General features: G+C 48.6%; 1 protein-coding gene and 1 non-coding gene across 3 annotated transcripts in view; one reads left to right on the forward strand and one right to left on the reverse strand.

The window, feature by feature from the left end:
• EPB41L1 (erythrocyte membrane protein band 4.1 like 1) overlaps window positions 1-19,646 on the reverse strand; it is a 137,606-nt gene that overhangs the window by 78,826 nt on the left and 39,134 nt on the right. The gene's annotated exons all lie outside the window — the stretch shown is intronic.
• Window positions 377-447, forward strand: TRNAC-GCA. Its single transcript has one exon. It is a non-coding gene; the product is annotated as a tRNA-Cys (tRNA).

Consider the following 19,646-nt stretch of genomic DNA (forward strand, 5'->3'; position numbering starts at 1 on the left):
TGGATGGGCAGCAATGCCCACCTGGCAGGGACCTCCTGGCTCCAGCTGCCCCTACTACAGCTCTTTCAGTCTCCCCCAAGAAACCTCTTGAAGAACTGCTGTCTCCAGAGACCTCGCCATCCTGTGGGAACCACACATCCCTGCATTTGGTCATGCTCTGACATGCAATGATGAAGCTACACAGAGGGTCACACAGTGCAAAGCACTTTTCCATCCTTACTGTGACAGCATTGAAGAGCCTGGGGGCAATGGTTGCCTCTGGGGAGAGGTCAGGGGGAGGGACAGAGGAGGTTCATTAATAGCACAGGAGCTGTGTGACCTTGGGCAGGGCCCAAACCTCTCTGAGCCTCAGTTTCCACCTCTGTACAATGCGGTTTCCCCAGTGGCTCAGTGGTAGAGAATCTGCCTGCAATGCAGGAGACCCAGGTTTGATCCCTGGGTGGGGAAAATCCCCTGGAGGAGGAAATGGCAACCCACTCTAGTATTCTTGCCTGGAGAATCCCATGGACAGAGGAGCCTGGCGGGCTACAGTCCACAGTGTCACAGAGTCAGAAACGACTGAAGTGACTGAGCACACACAATGGGGATATTGTCAGCACCACCTCTTCAAGCTCCTATGACACGAGAGAACACCTGTGAGATACCCAGTCTCTTCAAAGCCTCCAGAGGTCACCTCCCCTCTAGGAAGTCCACCCCCCATTGCTTCTACCATCCAGCCTGTCCCTCCTCGAGCCTTCTGGACCACACATCTCTTGTCTTTTCTGAATTTGGGGTTCAGCTGTCACGAGGCTCTCTAACCGCTCTAATAAGACTGCTGCTGCTGCTAAGTCACTTGAGTCGGGTCCGACTCTGTGCGACCCCATAGATGGCAGCCCACCAGGCTCCTCTGTCCCTGGGATTCTCCAGGCAAGAATACTGGAGTGGGTTGCCATTTCCTTCTCCAATGCATGAAAGTGAAAATGCAGTCGCTCAGTTGTGCCCAACTCCCAGTGACCCCATGGACTGCAGCCCACCAGGCTCCTCCATCCATGGGATTCTCCAGGCAAGAGTACTGGAGTGGGGTGCTATTGCCTTCTTTGTCAAAGGTGGAAACCTTGCCTGTCCCCTCATTTCCCTTACTCTTCCCCCTCCCTCTGTCTTTGCCTCCTCTCTCCTCCCCCGCCTCCCCACTGACAGCCATGTTCCTGCACAGATCTGCACAGCCCAGAGGCTGCGATAGCCTAGCGGCTTGGCCACTTGGCCACTGTCTTTGGCCCAAAGCGTTGCGAGTCAGGATGACTGTGCACACCCTGAGGAGCTGCACCCACCCTGCTCCCTCACGGGAAGAACCTTCAGTAGCCAGGTGTTCTCTGATACAGCGACTGGAACCCTGACCCAACTCTGCAGACCTTTCACAGCCTGTTCTTACCTGCCTCTTCATCTTCAGGTCCCTGTGAAACTGACTTGTTCTGGCCCCCAGGGCGCAGCCATGGTGGGGCCCTGCCTCTCCACTTTTGCACGTGTTCCTCCTCCGCCTGGGAGACCCTCTTCCCCTTTCCCATGATCATGATTTCAGCCATCCTCCAGGAAGTCCTTCCTGATTCCCTCCTCTTTACAACCCCAGCTCCCAGCTAGAAGGAACCTCAAGGCTCCTCCCCTTTCTCCTGGCTCTGCCCTCCAGTCCTGGGATGTGTGAATTGCCCCACTCAGTCCTCGGCTCAAAATAGGTGCATGGGGTGTGTCTCTTGGGAGCCAGAGCCAGAGGCCAGGGAGCCAGGAGTTCACCCAGGATGCCAGGACCCTGCTGAGGCTGAGCTCTGCTGACTGACACTCCACCTCGGCTACATTTTTAATGGATCTCCACACTCCTGCTCCCCCTGGGAAGTCAGCCCTCCCCTAGGATGTCTGGGAGCCATTCTCCTGGGGCCTGAACATAAAAGATCTGGCCACTTTCCCACTGGATTCAGACATCCACCCAGCCTCCCGTCGGGCGCTTGAAGTGTCAGCTGAGGTTTGCCTCATCACAGCATCACAGACTCCTTGCAGTCAGAAGAGACCTTGGAGAGAATCACACTGAGGCTGGGAGCAGGGAGAGGCAGCAGAAGAAAGTCTGTGTGTGCGTCTGTGGTCCCCTGTGCCAGAAGATGCTGCAGAGACACCATCAATCAGCATCATCATCACAGAGAGCCTTTGGGACCCACTACGTGCTGGCACTGTGCCTGGCAATATGCATCCATTTTCAGTTCTTCACTTCTTCCTTCTCTGTAAGGCAGAGGTGATATATTCCTCCCTGATTTTATAGGGGAAGAAACCGAAGCTCAGAGCAGGTAAGCCAATAGTGCAAGCTCACACTGCTAGTAGGTAGGGGGCCAGGATTCAATGTGAGGTGCGCTTGACTCCACAGCCAGTTTGTCCACTATTAATCCTACACACACACGGTTTAACACAAATTCACTGCAGAGAGATCGGCTATATTTTATCTCCTGTGTGGGGGTGGGAGGTGGGGGTAGTTTCATAAATGTGGGTAAACTTATGATCTGTGTACTTTTCTGCATTTATAACCTCAATAAAGTTGTTTATTTATTTTTTTTTTATGTTTTTGTGCCAGAGATGAATTTATGCTAGAGATTTGGGGGATGTGCAATACTCTTAATATTAGAGTCTGAAACTATAAAACTATTTTTTTCCTTTTTCAACCATCTTGCCATTTCAACAGGGACTGTTCTGAAGAACTCATAAACCCCCAAGTCAGACCCAGCAAAAATTCACCTGCTGTCCATGGCTCAGACCACAAACATTTTCTTGTACTTACATTCCCAGACCAAGTGCCACCTAACCAAAAATCGATTTCCAAGAACTAGCACTGCTCTGCAGTGTTTGCAACATTCTCTTCATCCACCCATCCGCCCCAGACGGCTGGACCAGCTGCTGCATCACTGTTAATCCCCAACTTCATGAGATGGCCAGGCAGCCACGTCTAGATGTTCCCATCTCCTTGCACCAGGCCAGGCTGGGCAGAGAAGCCGTCTGTGTGTGTAAACACAGCCTTCTGCTTGGGCGGCTCTTGCTGGACTCTCCTGGCCAATTGGGGCCCTCTGTGGCTTTTATCTTTCTGCCCAAAATAACCATTGGCTTCAGTGATTCTCTGGGCACGAATCAGACTCTCCTGAGAGCATGTGGCAGCTTGAAGACAGGAAGGGCACTTTATCCATCTCTGCTTCCCCTAGGCACCAGGACAAAGGTCTGCAGGATTTACTGAGCGCCTCTGTGTGCCTGGAAGAACCTGTGTTGGAGGCGAGGACTCACTAGAAAAGTCTCAGGAAGCTGAAAATTTAGGAAAAGAAAGCAAACACCAATATCAGCCAACAGCAACAGAAGGCTAAAATACTAAAGGTTGTCATAAAGTGGGAAAGTGTCTTGGGAGCTCAGAGGAGAAAGAGATGAGAGGGGAGTGGGTGTCAAAGAAAGTCTCAAGGCAGAGGTGGCATTTAGGTTGAGTCTTAAAGACAGGCCTCAAGGACAGTCTAAATGGAGGAGAGAGTCTGAAGCAGGCACAGGGTTGGGAAGTACCGGATAGATTCAGGAAGCTGATCTTTTCTTTTTGGCCGAGCCACGCGGCTTGCAGGATCTTAGTTCTCCGCCCAGGGATTGAATCTGGGCCCCGGCAGTAAAAGTGCCAAGTCCTAACCACTGGACTGCCAGGAATACCCAGGAAACTGACTTGAATGACCCAGAACAAAAGATGCCAAGGGCTGAGGCTGGGGCTGGAAGGGCACACAGTGCCAGTGGAAGCCTCAAATGGCATGCTCCAACGGGCTTCCTGCACTGTCTGGCAATGAGCCACACATGACTATTTACATATAAATTAATTTAAAAGGAAAAAAATGTAAAAGTCACAGCCACATGTGATGGTGGTTACCATACTGGACAGTGTAGAACATCTCCATCACCGAAGATAGTTCTACTGGGTGGCACTGGAACACACAGCAGAGAATCCAAAAGGCATTGAGCAGAGGTGAGACTGATTGGAGCTGGGCTTTATGAAGATTAACTTGTCCCTGGAGTAGGTACCTAGAGGTAAGAGAGAGACCTGGACCCAGGGCAGGCATTGTAATAATCCAGGTGAGATCAATAACTAGTTTAGGGACTTCCTTGGTGGACCAGTGGTTGAGAATCCGCCTTTCAATGCAGGTGATGAGGGTTTGATCTCTGGTTGAGGAACTAAGATCCCACATGCCACAGAGCAACTAAGCCCGTGCATCACAACTACCAAAGTCTGTGAGCTCTGGAGCCCGCACACCCCAACTAGAGAGTTGGTGTGCTGCAACAAAAGATCCCACATGCCGCAACTAAGATCTGATGTAGCCAAATAAAAATAAATAAATAAATCTTTTTAAAAATAATCACGTCTATTCCCTGTGTTCTTCCTATCAGTACACAGGAAAGCAGAGAGCCATGGTTCTCAAAGTGTGGTCCCTTGAACAGCAGCATCACCTGGGAACTTCTTGGTGTGCAAATCTTCAGGTCCCACCCCAGATCTACTGAATCAGAAACTGGGGGTTCAGAGCAGCAGCCTGTGTTTTCATCCGCTCTCTCCTGATTCTAATGCACAATCCCCATATAAAGGCTAGGAGCCAACTCTGGTTCCAGACTCTATACCTCTAAGTTCTACAATCAGAAGACCTGGCTCCATGTCTTACATCTCTTGGCTCAGCTGTTTACTAGCTGTGCTTAATCCCTTTGTGCCTCAGTCTTATAAGGATTAAAGGAGTTAATACATGTACTTTTCTTAGAAGAGTGCCTGGCCTATAGTAAGTGCTCAATGAATGTTAATTATTTTTAATCCTCATGGGCCACCTCATCTAAACTATTATGGTACAGGACTTCCCTGGTGGTCCAATGGCTAAGACTCTGAGCATCCAACTCAGAGGGCCTGAGTTCAATCCCTGATTTGGGAACTAGATCCCACATGTCACAACTAAGTGTCCGCATGCCACACTAGAAGATACTATGAGCTGCAACTAAGACCCAGTGCAGACAAATAAATAAAAATAAATATTAAAAAGTAAATAAACTCCTATGAGAAACGCTGGGCTGGATGAAGCTCAAGCTGGAATCAAGATTGCTGGAAGGAATATCAATAACCTCAGATATGCAGATGACACCACCCTTATGGCAGAAAGAGAAGAACTAAAGAGCCTCTTGATGAGAGTGAAAGAGGAGAGTGAAAAAGTTGGCTTAAAACTCAACATTCAGAAAACTAAGATCATGACATCTGGTCCCATCACTTCATGGCAAATAGATGGGGAAACAGTGGAAACAGTGACTGACTTTATTTTGGGGGGCTCCAAAATCACTGCAGATGGTGACCGCAGCCATGAAATTAAAAGACGCTTGTTCCTTGGAAGAAAAGTTATGACGAACCTAGACAGCATATTAAAAAGCAGAGACATTACTTTGTCAACAAAAGTCCATCTAGTCAAAGCTATGGTTTTTCCAGCAGTCATGTATGGATGTGAGAGTTGGATGATAAAGAAAGCTGAGTGCCAAAGAATTCATGCTTTTGAGCTGTGGTGTTGGAGAAGACTCTTGAGAGTCCCTTGGACTGCAAGGAGATCCAACCAGCCCATCCAAAAGGAAATCAGTCCTGAATAGTCATTGGAAGGACTGATGCTGAAGCTGAAACTCTAATACTTTGGCCACCTGATGCAAAGAACTGACTCATTAGGAAAGATCCTGATGTTGGGAAAGATTAAAGGCAGGAGAAGGGGACGACAGAGGATGAGATGGTTGGATGGCATCACTGACTCAATGGACATGAGTTTGAGTAAACTACAGGAGTTGGTGACAGACAAGGAGGCCTGGAGTGCTGCAGTCCATGGGGTCACAAAGAGTCGGACACGACCGAGCGACTAAACTGAACTGACGGTACAAAGTTGAATTCCTCCCACAGACAATGGACCAGCATCTGTCTGTCTCTTACCTGCCCGTCCATCAAATAATATTCCTAGGCCTGCTCCCCACCTTACCACTTACTTCCCCAAGCCTAGAATGTCAGTTCTTCTCCCTGAAGGCAGGGGCATTTCCTATGTCAGGGGGCCATTTCCACCAGGGGAGAATGTCAAGGCACAAGAGATGGATTTAATGTCCTGCGCTAGGATGTCCCGTAAGGAAACAAGTCAGGAGATGCCCCAGGAGACTTCCTCACAAGACCACCTGGGGATAGGAACCTCCAGAGCAAAGTGCCCAGTTGCCCACTGCTATTGAAAGCCTCAATTCATTTGGATCCATGCCAGCCTAAAGGCCATTTGAAATGGTACCTGGAATTCTGTCTACTGCAGGTAGCTCAATCCTGACTCAGGGAACCAGCTGAGGGAGGATGGTGTCAAGAAACCTGGGTTCTGATCTTGGCTGTGAGAATTCGGGCAGTCATTTTCTTCTTTGGATCCTATTTCCTCGCCTCTAATGTGAGGGGCTTGGACTAGTGTGGTTCTTAACCTCTTATGTGTCATGGTTTCCTTAGAAAATGTGATAAAAAACTGCAGCACTTCTCCCAGAAAAATGTACACGGGTACACATCCAGACATACACAACCTTATCATGATTTTAGCATCAGGAAACCCCATGAAACCCATGCACAGCTCACCCCTTGCGTCCATGGACACTTGGTTAAGAAACCTTGGCTAGATGGTCTCTAGTCATCCGGATAAGAAGTCAGCTGTATTTGTATCTAATCTAAAGGAACCTTATGTTAAAAAATTTCACCAAAAAGAAGAGATGTGAAATGGGCTTTCATAAGATTCAACTGTTGATGGGGTAAATGGTATGCATCCATCCAAGAGCCTACCCCCAACCTTGTCATATTGCCTTGGCAGTCTCCCTCCACTTCCTGTTCCCCGCCCCAACTCAGCAGAGAGCGAGCATGTAGTCCTGAAAGACACTCCTGTCCCCACCAGCTGTCTCTGGCACTTCCCAAAGAGTAGACAGATTGTCTCTGGGCCACGACAAGGTAGAAGAGGAGGAGCTGGCCTGCCTCTTGTCCCCCCACCCCAAATCCCCGGCTCAGATGCCAACCACAAAAGAGGCTCCCAGATGCCACCCTCCACCCCCCCAACACACACACACACAGAGCCACACTCATGCCCTCCCTCGCACAGCCACAGCCAAGGAAGGGACTGCACCTCCAGACACTCGGTGGTGCGGCCACCTGGAGCAGGCAAGAGTTATTTTTAGAGGCCCAGTGACAGGACGGGTGAGACCAGTTCCACCCGTCAGAGCTCCCGCTGCCGCCACCGGCTCCAGTGAATCACCACCCACTATGTGAATGTCCACATCTGTCAGCATGGCCAGAGAGGCTGCACTGGCCTCAGGAGCGACTGTCTTGGATTGGTGACCATGCTGATCACAGCAGCATGAGGCCAGGATCACACCAGGGACAAGACGCCCAGCTTGAGTTAGTGCAGACCGACTGCCTCTCCCAGCCCAGTCCAGCCCAGTCCAGCCCAGCCTTGGGCCACCAGGCCAACGGGGGCCGCTCTCTGCACAAGTCCCTTCAGAGTGGCTGTTGATGCCTCTTTCTCTCCTCAGTCTATCTGTAAGCCACCCACTCCGCCCCTAAACCATGGCATTCTAGTTATTATGGTAATGACCCCTCTCTCCCCGCCCAGTTAAAAAGGCAGACTTGGATGGTATCAATGCAGCTATCAACTGGTTTCATCTTTCTGGAGGGCATTTTGTGGTTTAACTGCAGGAGTTTTTGCTATGTTTGTTTGTTTTTGGCCACACCATGTGCCTTATGGGATTTTAGTTCCCTGACCAGGGATAGAACCCTTGGCAATGAGAGCACGAAGTCCTAAGCACCGGACAGCCAGGGAATTCCTCTCTGGAGGGCATTTTGGAAAAGCGCATGATAAGTGTGCGCACCTTGGGGACTTCCCTGGTGGTCCGGTGGTTAAGAATCTGCCTTTCAGAGCAGGGGATGGGCGTTCCCACGTGCCACAGGGCAACTAAGCCTTCCCACTGCAACTCCTGAGCCCATGCGCACTGGAGCCCAAGCACCACAGCTAATAATGAATTCTTTTTAAAAGTGTGCACACCTTTGAACCCAGAAACTCCTCTTCTGTGAACTTATCTGTGGGATCAGTGGCGGTACTCAAAGATGTAGTTATAAGAACACTTGTCTGTTACATACAGGAGTCTTATATACCACAGTAAACTGGAAAATTGGAATTACTATAAATGTCCAAAAATAGTGGGTATTTTATATAGTGATAATACATATCCTGAAATACTAAGCAGCTATTAAACTCTAATGTCATGAATCTATATGACTATATGTAATAATGTTGATAACATAATACAGATTTTTTCAAAGCATATGGAACATGTAACCCAATTTCTATAAAATATGTTTGCACACGCATAGAAAAAAGAAAACTGAAAGGAAATATTTAAAAAGTTATGTTCCCAGAGATTGTTTTATGATAGTGGAATTTCTTTTGTGCTTGTTTGAGTTGGGTTTTATTTCATTGTTTATCTTCTGGTGTGCATATGTGTGTGAACATTTATTATTTATATGAGAGAAGCAACAAGAAAGGCCCATAACCCTCACCTCACTCACAGCTTCTGGGTTGAACCATCAAAGCCCTTCCTGGAATCTCAGCAGAACCTCCACCCCTTCAGCCACCACTCTTATCAAGTCTCCCTCTGGCTTTGAACTTTGCTGCCTTCCTCCGTAGACCCCTGGGATTTTGCCATCCAGCCCTTCCCCAGAGCCCCCTGACACATGCCTCCACAGTGGAAGTCCCCTCCTCCAAGGCCCCCTGTTCATGAATCTCACCTAGAGAGAGTATGTTTCATTTTACAGTAAGAGAAATAATAATTAACAAAGGTAAGAGTGGTAATGAACCTTCACATTTATGTTTTGTGTTCCTTTTTATAGAGCACTTTATCATACACATTTCACTGAACCTGCCCAGTGGTTTGTGAGGCAAGCAGTATCATACCCATTGCACAGATGAGGAAACTGAGGCCCAGCAAGTATAGCAGCACAACATCTGCCAAAGGTCTCATAGTGATGCAGATTCAAGTACAGGTCTGAGTTTGACATAGAAGGAGTTAAATGGAAGAACTGAACAGCTTACCCTAAGCCTACTTCTAAGGAGCCAAATTCTACGGAGTCCCTCCTTCTAGCTGAGCTCATAGTTGCTACACCACCACCCCCTGCCCAGAACCCCACAAAAGCCCATCTGAGGCCACGTGCCCTGTGTCTCCACACCAGTCCATCACTCTCTCCCAGCTCTGGCAACGGGTCCTTGCTGGCTCCTCAGGTCTCCTAGCAACAAGACAGCCTGTGGCGCCTCTCTTGACACCTGGGCTTTCCAGCTCGGGCCTGTCTCACCAAGAGAAGGGGCAGGCCTGTCTCACCGAGAGAAGGGGCAGTCAGTAGCTCCTCTCACAGGGGCTGTGGCACCCATGTGTGGTGGGGGAGTGGGGGAGGAGATGGCATCAGCCAGCATAACCCCCACTCTGGGTCTGCTCCCAGCTCCACATTTGGGGCACTGGCTCTGGCTGCACTGTTCTTTTCTTGAGCTCCTGACTGTCTGCTGACTGGGACAAAAAAAAGTTGAATCCTAGGGTTCAAATTCTGGTCAATTCCAATTTACTTTTGCATTCTTGAAATATATGGAATCTTCCCATTAGAATAATATTAATATTAAAAATAGCAGTAATAAGTACTAGCCACAAAACAGCTGCTTTATCCAGGGCTCAAAGCCACCCCTGAGAAGCAGGAGCTAGCATCTTCATTTCACAGATGAGGAACCTGAGACGTAATTTGCCTAAAGGCACTCAGCTAAGGAATGAACAAGATTTGAACATGTGTGTCTGACACCAAAGTGTATGTTCTGACCACTGCACCACATCGCATCTCTTAGAAAATGTCTGGTCCTACCCTCTTACCACAGAGAGAGGGAAAATGAGACCCAGAGTGGGGAAAGGATTTGTAGTTATCTAGCATTTACCCACTCCAGTGTTCTTGCCTGGAGAATCCCAGGGACGGGGAAGCCTGGTGGGCTGCCGTCTATGGGGTCGCACAGAGTCGGACACAACTGAAGTGACTTAGCAGTGTAGCATTTACTGAGGAGAAGGCAATGGCAACCCACTCCAGTACTCTTGCCTGGAGAATCCCATGGATGGAGGAGCCTGGTAGGCTGTGGTCCATGGGGTCGCGGAGAGTCTGACACTACTGAGCGACTTCGCTTTCACTTTTCACTTTCACGCATTGGAGAAGGAAATGGCAACCCACTGCAGTGTTCTTGCCTGGAGAATCCCAGGGACGGGGGAGCCTGGTGGGCTGCCGTCTATGGGGTCGCACAGAGTCGGACACGACTGAAGCGACTTAGCAGCAGCAGCAGCAGCATTTACTGAGCAGCTCTATGTGTGAAGCCCTGAGTTAGGAATGTGAATAATAAACTGTTTCAGTTCCACACTTGGGTTCATGGAGGCTTATTATACTAGTCCCTCTAGTACTTTTCTGACTGAAACTTTCCATAATATGTATTTGGCTGCATCAGGTCTTAGACGTGGCACAGGGGAGGCATGCCGACTCTCCAGTTGTGGTGCGCACACTTAGCTGCCCCAAGGCATGTGGGATCTTAGTTCCCCAACCAGGGATCCAACCTGGATCCCCTGCATGGGAAGGCAGATTCTTAACCACTGAACAACCAGGGAAGTCCCTGAAATTTTCCATAATAAGAAAGTTTATAAACCCATGGCTGATTCATGTCAATGAATGGCAAAAACCACTACAATATTGTAAAGTAATTAGACTCCAATTAAAATAAATAATTTTTTTTTAAAAAATCAAGTTTAAAAGGACTATAGAAAGATGACTGATGAATATGTAAATTTTAAGTCTGGCTCAACTCATTGTTGATCAGTCACTCAGTTGTGTCTGAAACGTTTGCGACTCCATGGACTATAGCTCACCAGGCTCCTCTGTCCATGGGATTTCCCAGGCAAGAACATTGGAGTAGGTTGCCAGTTCCTTCTTCAGCAGATTTTCCCGATCCAGGGATCAAACCCGTGTCTCCTGTATTGGCAGGTGGACTCTTTACTACTGAGCCACCTGGGAAGCACCTTTGGCTGGACTAGATAATCAGTAAATCACCTAAACTTGGGGATATTTTGCTCTGATTGTTTTGAAGTTCAGGCAAAGGCAAGTGTACTGGAACCCACATCGTAGCCTCCTCTCTTTCTCCATCCTTCTGTAAAATTCCTGCCTCTGTGTTGTTGCTAGGATACCAGTGAGCCCGGAGAATCCCAGTCTGACTGACTGGGCCCTCTGCCTTCTCACACTGCCCTTTGTGGGAGACAGCGCCCCTGCCCCCAGGGAGCCGACCCTCCTGGGCAGGCTCTCTGCGGATCCACAAGCCACACAACACAGGTGATGCCGTCAGCCACTGGGAGAGAGGCGGCTAGAAATCCAGAGGACTATGATTAGAAAGCAAATTACAGGCCTCTGGAGGTTTCCAAGTCACAAAAACTTCCTAGGAATCAGAGGTCCATTATTCAAGTCGCTCAAAGTTTCCAGAGAGGGTGAACACAGTCTCCAAAGAGGGTGAACACACACAAAGCAGGAGAATGAAGATGTGAGATGAACAAGAGAGAAGCTACACAGCCAGACACAGAAAAATGCGATCAGACAGGTGGAGAACGAGAGGCCACTGGGAGGCAGAACAGCACGCCGGTCAAGGACCGGCAGCAGGTCAGAGTTCCAAGCCCTGCTCCAGTGCTTCCCAGCTGGGAGCCTGAGCAAATAGCTTCACTTCTCTGAGCCTTCATTTTCTCGGCTGCAAATTGCAGATAATTCTAGCTACAATAGAGAGTGAATGTAGCCATTGAATGAGGCCAGACATGTCAAGTGCTTATCCCGGTTCCTGGCACATAGTAAGCACACAATAAACAGTGGCTTTATTTATTTTTTTTAGATATTTTATTTTATTTGGCTGCTCTGCATGGCATGCAGGATTTAGTTCCCCAACCAGGGATCAAACCCATGCCCCCTGCAGTGGAAGCTCAGAGTCATAACCACTGGAACTCCAGGGAAGTCACAACAATGGCTTTAAAAAGAAGTGCTAACCGTATGATCCAGCAATTCCACTTCTGGGTATTTATTCAAAAGAATTGAAAGCTGGATCTTGAAAAGATGTTTGTACATCCATGTTCACAGTATCGTTCACAAGAGGCAAGAGGTGGGAGCAGCACAACTGTTCAACAACAGATGAATGGATAAACAAAACATGGTATATACATACAGTGGAATAGTCGACCTTAAAAAAGAAGGACATTCTGACACAGGCTACAGGTGAATTGTAGCATGGATGAACCTCAAGGACATGATGCTAAGCAAAATGAGCCAATCACAAAGAACAAATACTGTTATGATTCTGCTTATATGGTGTTATCTAGAGTAATCAAATCACAGAGACAGAAAGCAGAATGGTGGTTACCAAGAGCAGGGAGGGGAGAAGAATGACGCATTATTGTTTAATAGGTATAGAGTTTCAGTTTGGCAGGATAAAAGTTCTCGAGAGGGATGTGATGATGATTGCAAAACAGCATGGATGCAGCAACACTGCTGAACTCCACTCTTAAAAACGGTTATCATGGAGAATTTTATGTTATGACTATTTTAACGCAACAACAACAAAAAATGTTTAGCAAAAAGTGCCAGGCTAAAAACCAAGAAAGAAAGTACAAGACTAAGAGACCAAGCTAGAGAAAGAACTGAGAACATGAGAGCATTGTAACACAGTGGTGGGGTGATTCAAAGGGGAGACACACACATCACACGCACACCCTTGCAAAGCCATCGAGCATAAACAGAGGGCTTCCCAGCAGGGATCTGCATTTCCAGGATGCTCAGGGCCCACTTTCTACCCCCAATTCTGTGCCCACCAAGGCACTGTTCTGATCATCACTGAAACACAAGCCTGTGGGAGAATCCTCTACACTACCCAGAATCCTCAGAGAAGCAGAGAAGGATCAAAGCCCAGAGGAAGTGAAGGAAGGAACAAGAGGTAGAGATGGCAACTTTCATGCAGCAGAGCAGCATGTGTAGAGGCCCTGAGCCGTGTGCTACATGTGGAAAGCACCCCAGGGTGGCAGGAGCCTCTGGTATGGAGAGGGAAGTGGGAAGGAGAGAGGGGGCAGACAGTAAAGGGCCCTCAAGGACCACCTACCACACCCTGGACCTTGTCCTACATCATCATCTCAGTAACCTTTCATCAAAACAGGCAGGCATTAATGTTCCCATTTGACGGAGAAAGAAATGAAAATTCAGATACATAAATGACTTACCCAAGGAAACATACACGGTAAACAGAGAGCAGGGATTTAAAAACCAGCTGCCTCCTAACTTCACGCTTATTCCTTCAGCCCATGGGATACCACTACGTTAAGGTCAGACCATGGGTTCTGATGACCCAGCGATCCCACTCCTGGGCATATACCTGGAGAAAACCGTAATTCAAAAAGATACATGCATGCCAGTGTTCACAGCAGCACTATTTACAACAGACGGGACATGGAAACAACCTATGTCCATCAACAGAGGAATGAATAAAGGAGATGCAGTACATACATACAATGGAGTATTACTCTGCCATAAAAAGCAACAAAATTGTGCCACTTGCAGAGATGAGGATGAACCTACAGGCTGTCATAGACAGTGAAGTCAGAAAAAAGAAAAACAGTGATCGTATTATTAATGCATATATGTGGCATCTAGAAAAATGGTATCGATGAAGTCATTTGCAAAGCAGAAATAGAAACACAGACATAAGAACAAACGTACGGATACCAAGGGGAGAAAGGGGTGGGTGGGATGGACTCGGAAATTGGGGTTGGCATATATAATACACTACTATGTATAAAATAGATAACTAACGAGAACTGACTGTATAACACAAGGAACTCTACTCAATTCTCTATGGTGACCTAAATGGGAAGGAAATCCAAAAAAGAAGGGATATATGTATACATATAGCTGATTCACTTCGCTGTACAGCAGAAACTAACACAACATTGTAAAGCAACTGTACATCAATTAAAAAAAAAATGAACGTGGCTTCTGGAGTAAGAATCCCAAATGCCACTCTATCCCTCACTAGCTGTGTGATGGGGAGAAAATTACTTAATCTTCTGCGTGACTTTCCTCAACTGTCAAGTAGGAATGACCATAGCACACACAACATATGGTTTTAAGAGAATCAAATGTAATACTGCAAGAAAAGTGCTTTGCACACGGTCAGGCTAGGAAACCCAAAGCAACTTTTATTATTCATTAGGTTTAGCCCTCTAGTCACCCCTTGCAGAAACCACACACAGACTTCCAGCCACTGCCTGTCCCCTGTTGAGTCTAGTGCAGCCTTTGGAGCAAAACAGAGGCCAGACCCAGAGCCTAGAAAGAGCTAAGAGCTCAGGCTGGGCAGGAACCTTGCAGAAGCAGCAGGAACATCCTGAAAATGACCTCCTCCACTCTGTTCTCAAGGCCATGGCCTGCCTAAGTGGCTCTGCAGACGCTCAGTGGGACGCAGTCTGAGCAGATTCCATTCTCATGGGGCTGGACATCATAGGAACACCAGGGCTGCCAAGTCACCTACACACTGGCCTCCACCATGGACTGACCCCTGCCCCACCACACCTTCCAGGCCCAGGTGATCTATAATTGCAGAGCCTCAACACCAGGAAGGCCTTCGGAGACCATCTTAATCCCACCTCTTGTCATACAGATGGGAACACTGGGGCCTGGAGATAAGTGGGGACCAGCTTAAGGTCACAGAGTAAGCCAGTGACAAAGCTAGAACACAGCCCTGAGCCACCCATCTCCCTGGTCTACTGGAGTTTCCTATTTTGCCTTCTCTATTTCTTTGCTGTGTCAACTTCAAGTTTAAATATTCAAATTTGGCAACCCACTCCAGTACTCTAGCCTGGAAAATCCCATGGACGGAGGAGCCTGGTGGGCTGCAGTCTACGGGGTCGCTAAGAGTTGGACGCAACTGAGCGACTTCACTTTCACTTTTCCTTTCATGCATTGGAGAAGGAAATGGCAACCCACTGCAATGTTCTTGCCTGGAGAATCCCAGGGACGGGGGAGCCTGGTGGGCTGCGTCTATGGGGTCGCACAGAGTCGGACACGACTGAAGCGACTTAGCAGCAGCAGTCACCTCTGTAAGTCTAACTCTGGGATGTGGGCCTTATAGGAAAGGCAAAAACTCTGGGGACAGACAGACCTCGGTTCAAACCCCCGCTCCACCACTTTCCAGTTGAACGGCCCTCTATTCATTTATATATTAGAAGACTATGGAAGACGGCAGCTAAGAACAGAGTGTAGAGACTTCTCTGGTGGTCCAGTGGCTAAGATTCCACACTCCCAACACAGGGGGCAGGAGCTTGATCCCTGGTCAGGGAACTAGGTCCCACATGCCACCACTAAAGATCCTTCATGCTGAAACAAAGATCCAAGATTCTGCATGCCCCAACTAAGACCTGACACAGCCAAATAAATTAATTAATTAATTTTTAAAAAATAAATAAATAAAAGGGCTGAGTTTACAGTCCTAGCTCTGCCACTTTCTGGTGGGCAAGTCCCTTTACCAATCATTGCTTCGGTTTCATTGCTTCCGTTTCCTCTTCTATAAAGGCTGCCTCACACAGTCAGGTATAGTATGAGAAAAATATTAAGAAAAGAACCAGTATATGATGTCTATTGTTAGTACTATGATCTTTAATGCTGCGATTGGAGCATGTTGCCAGCAGCTAGCAAGAAGGTGTTTGTCACTCAGTCATGTTGGACTCTTTGTGACCCCATGGACTGTAGCCCACCAGGTTCCTCTGTCTGTGGAATTCTCCAGGCAAGAATACTGGAGTGGGTAGCCATTCCCTTCTCCAAGGGATCTTCCTGGCCCAGGGATTGAACCCGGGTCTCCTGCATTGGCAGGCAGATTCTTTACTGTCTGAGCCACCCTCCTTCTAAAAGCTCTTGCTCTCTCAGTTCCCCTCATGGAATCATGGACTGTTCAAGCTTTTTACAAAAAAAAACCAAGACCCAGAGGGAAGTGACTTGCTCAAGGTCATGGGGCAAGTGCATGAGAGAGCTGAACCAGAACTCAGATCTCCTGACTCCTACAGACTTCATTCCATAAGCATGAGACCTTACTCTCCAGGCAGCTGAATCTGTTCATGGATTTGGGAGAAAGGGCAAATGGTCTTTCAGAACCCAAATATCAAAGTATAGCTGGCTTCAGCCAGAATGGAACTTGGAGCAGCCAACCCTGGGCCCAGGGCAGGAACAGGGCGGGGCTCCGTGCTGGCAGACCAGGCCAGCTGGGCCAGCAGCCAAAGTGGTACTATAGGCACAGCTCAGAGCCCTCTCACCAGCTACATAATAAAGTAATTACGGGATTAGGGATAAAATTAGTCACTTGTGTAATTATTTTGCTTAGAACAAGAGCAGAAAGGGCCTTTGAAAAGAGTTGTTCCTTGGCCCCTCCCAAGAGTACTGCTGCAGAGACGCAGATGAGTGAACACACACGCAAACACATATACACACGGCAGTGAGGGCAGTGGATGGACAGGGCTGCGCGGCTTCCTGTGGCAATGCTTCCCAGCGGGCCCGCACCTGTCAGTGAAGGCCAGGGGCTGCATTCTCTGACGCCTGCCTGTGGGACACAGCTATCACACTGCGGCAGGGTACACTGCCTTCCCTAAGGGCCTTCCACCATGGAGGATCCAGTGATAGTTTCTTATGTCCCTCTCCAAGTGTTTTCCTGACCCAGGGATCGAACCCGGGTCTCCTGCATTGCAGGTGGACTCTTTACCATCTGAGTCACCAGGCAAGTTCCATGCCCCTCCCCAGCTACCTCTTAATTAGATGTGGGTTCCCCCTGGCCCTTCTTCCATCACAGAGGTTGATGGTACAATTTCAGCAGTAGCTGGGGTCCACTAATTCAGAGAGACCCCTAATATTGGTCACTGTGGTAAGTAGAATAAAGTCCCCCTCAACAATGACCATGTCCTAGTCCCTAGAGTCTATGAGTACATTACTTCATATAGCAGAAGGGACTTTGTACATGTGATTAGGTTAATAATTTAGGGATGGCTAGATTATCCTGGATTATCCAAGTGGGTCCAATGTAACCACAGAGTCCTTATAAGTTAAAGAGAGAAGCCATGGAGTGAGTATCAGAGAAGGCCGTGCAACAGTGGAAGCAGAGGTTGGAGTGATGCCACTGCTAGGAGAGGGCCACAAGCCAAGGAATGTGGGCAGCCTCTAGAGGCTGGCAAGGGCAAGGTACAGACTCTCCCCTGGAGCCTCAAGAAGGAACACAACCCTGTCAACACCTTGATTCTAGCCCCATAAGGCTCACTTTCAGACTTCTGACCTCCAGAACTAGACGGTAATAAATTTAGGTTGTTTTAAGCCTCTAAGTGTGTAGCGATTGGTTACAACAGCAATAGAAAATTAACATAGCCTTGGAACCCACCTTTCCCTCCAGGATTGAAGCCCTCAATGAAATTCTCTCCTCAAGGGCCAGTCAGGGAGATTCCTAGGGCCAGAACAAACCTCAAATCATCCCTAGGGAACAGGCCAGAGAGACACCTGGGGGGAAACAGCACCCCAGAAAGAGGGATGGTTCTGGGAGAAAAGGAGAGGCTATCTAGCAGCTCCACTCCAGGGACTCAGCCCCTCAACCACATTCTCAGGTAGGGACACCGGTCCCCGTCAAGCAGACCATCCCCAGGGGTAGGCTTGCTCCGCTGGTAGGCAGGGAGAGACTTCCCGGAAGGCAGAGCCTGGGTGCTGGCCTCAGCTCAGTCTGAATCACTCGGTAGCTTCCTCTCCCTCAGCCACTGTCAACATATCTCAGCATCTCTCAAGCGCCAGGCTGAGTGCATCCACGCTTTACACAGATGCTAAAGCTCCATGATGACCCTGTGAGGCAGTCATTCCCATCATGCCCATTCAAAATGTTTGTTTATTTATTTATTTGGCTGTGGTTGCGGCACGTGGGATCTTTCACTGCAGTGGGCCGGCCCTTCGTTGTGGGTTTCTCTCTAGTTGCAGCATGCAGGCTTAGTTGCCAGAGGCTTAGCTCCCCCACCAGAGATCAAACCTGCATCCCCTGAATTGGAAGGCAGATTCTTAACCAGTGGACTGGGAAGCCCCAGTCATGCCCATTTTACAGCCAAGGGAATGGACTCAAGCAGTAGATAAGGGAGCATGGTTTGAACCCAGGCAACCTCACTCCACAGCCCTACTCTGCCCCCATCTTAGAGTGAATGAGGGCCTGGACACTAGCAACAGGCTCTTCAGACCTGCAAGGAACCCACAGCAGTTCCTGTACCATCACCCTGGATGCTGGGGCTGTAAAGTGGCACAGCAGCTGGTCAAGAGTTACCATCTGAAAATCACCCACAGCATTTGACCCAAAGTCTCCCTTTTGGGGCCCCACCCTAACAGACATCATCTGAAATACAGAAAAAAATACTTTAGGGCATGTTCATTGCTGTGTTACTTAAAAGAGCAAAAACTGGAAACAACGTGGCTGTCCATCAACAAGAAAAGAGGCAAATGGATCAACGTCTTTAATGGAATCCTCTGGAACGACCCTAAAGGGGGGCTTTGCATACACCATTATGTGAAAAATGCAAGGTGGCCATGAAGATGTACTGGGGCGAATGATGGCTGGAAGGAAACACACCAAACTCTCAACAGTACTCAAGAGTCATTTTTTCCCCCTCTTCCTGTTTTCTGAAATCTCTGTACTGTTATTACTTTGATTGTTTTTTAAAGGATTTTTAAAAAGAAAAATTCAGTAATTGCAATGGAGCCCTGAGGACCCCACACTGAGCAGTCAAGGAGACGAGGGGGAACAGGCCAGGGAGGTAGTGGGGAAGCTGAAAAGAAGGGTGGGGTGTCATGGAGATGAAGGAAGAGATGGAAGTGGGGATCCCCAGGGTCAGTGTGGCCTGGGAGGCACCGGTGACCCAACGCTTGCCCCCATGTCCTCCCAACAGCATTCACAACGTAATCCAGGCATCAAGAGGAATCAGCCATCGGCCCACACATATTCCTCAATGAGGAGTCTAAGAGTGGCCAGTGTCCCCACGAGCAGCAGGCACTTCCAATGAGAACTAGGCACCAGGAGAAGCAGTGACGCACCACCCCATGGCCTTCAGCTCCCAGCCCAGCTCGAGCAAAGCAGAGAAGGCCTCAGGCAGAAGAGCCTGGCCGGGAATCTCTCCTATCTCCAGGACAAGGCTCTCCTGGGCCATAGAGGAGACAGCTGTTCTTTAATCCCTAAATTGTGTCTGACTCTTCTTCGACCCCATGGACTGTAGCCTGCTAGGCTCCTCTGTCCATGGGACTTCCCAGGCAAGAGCACTGGAGTGGGTTGCCATTTCCTTCTCCAGGGGATCTTCCCAATCCAGGGATCAAACTCGTGTCTCCTGCATTGGCAGGCAGATTCTTTACCACTGAGGTACAAGGGAAGCCTTCCTGGTCCATAGTGAAATGAAGTGAAAGTTGCTCAGTCATGTCCAACTCTTTGCAACCCCACGGATTATACAGTCCATGGAATTCTCCAGGCCAGAATACTGGA

This window comes from Bubalus bubalis, chromosome 14, assembly GCF_019923935.1.
Source record: "Bubalus bubalis isolate 160015118507 breed Murrah chromosome 14, NDDB_SH_1, whole genome shotgun sequence".
NCBI lineage: Eukaryota > Metazoa > Chordata > Mammalia > Artiodactyla > Bovidae > Bubalus > Bubalus bubalis.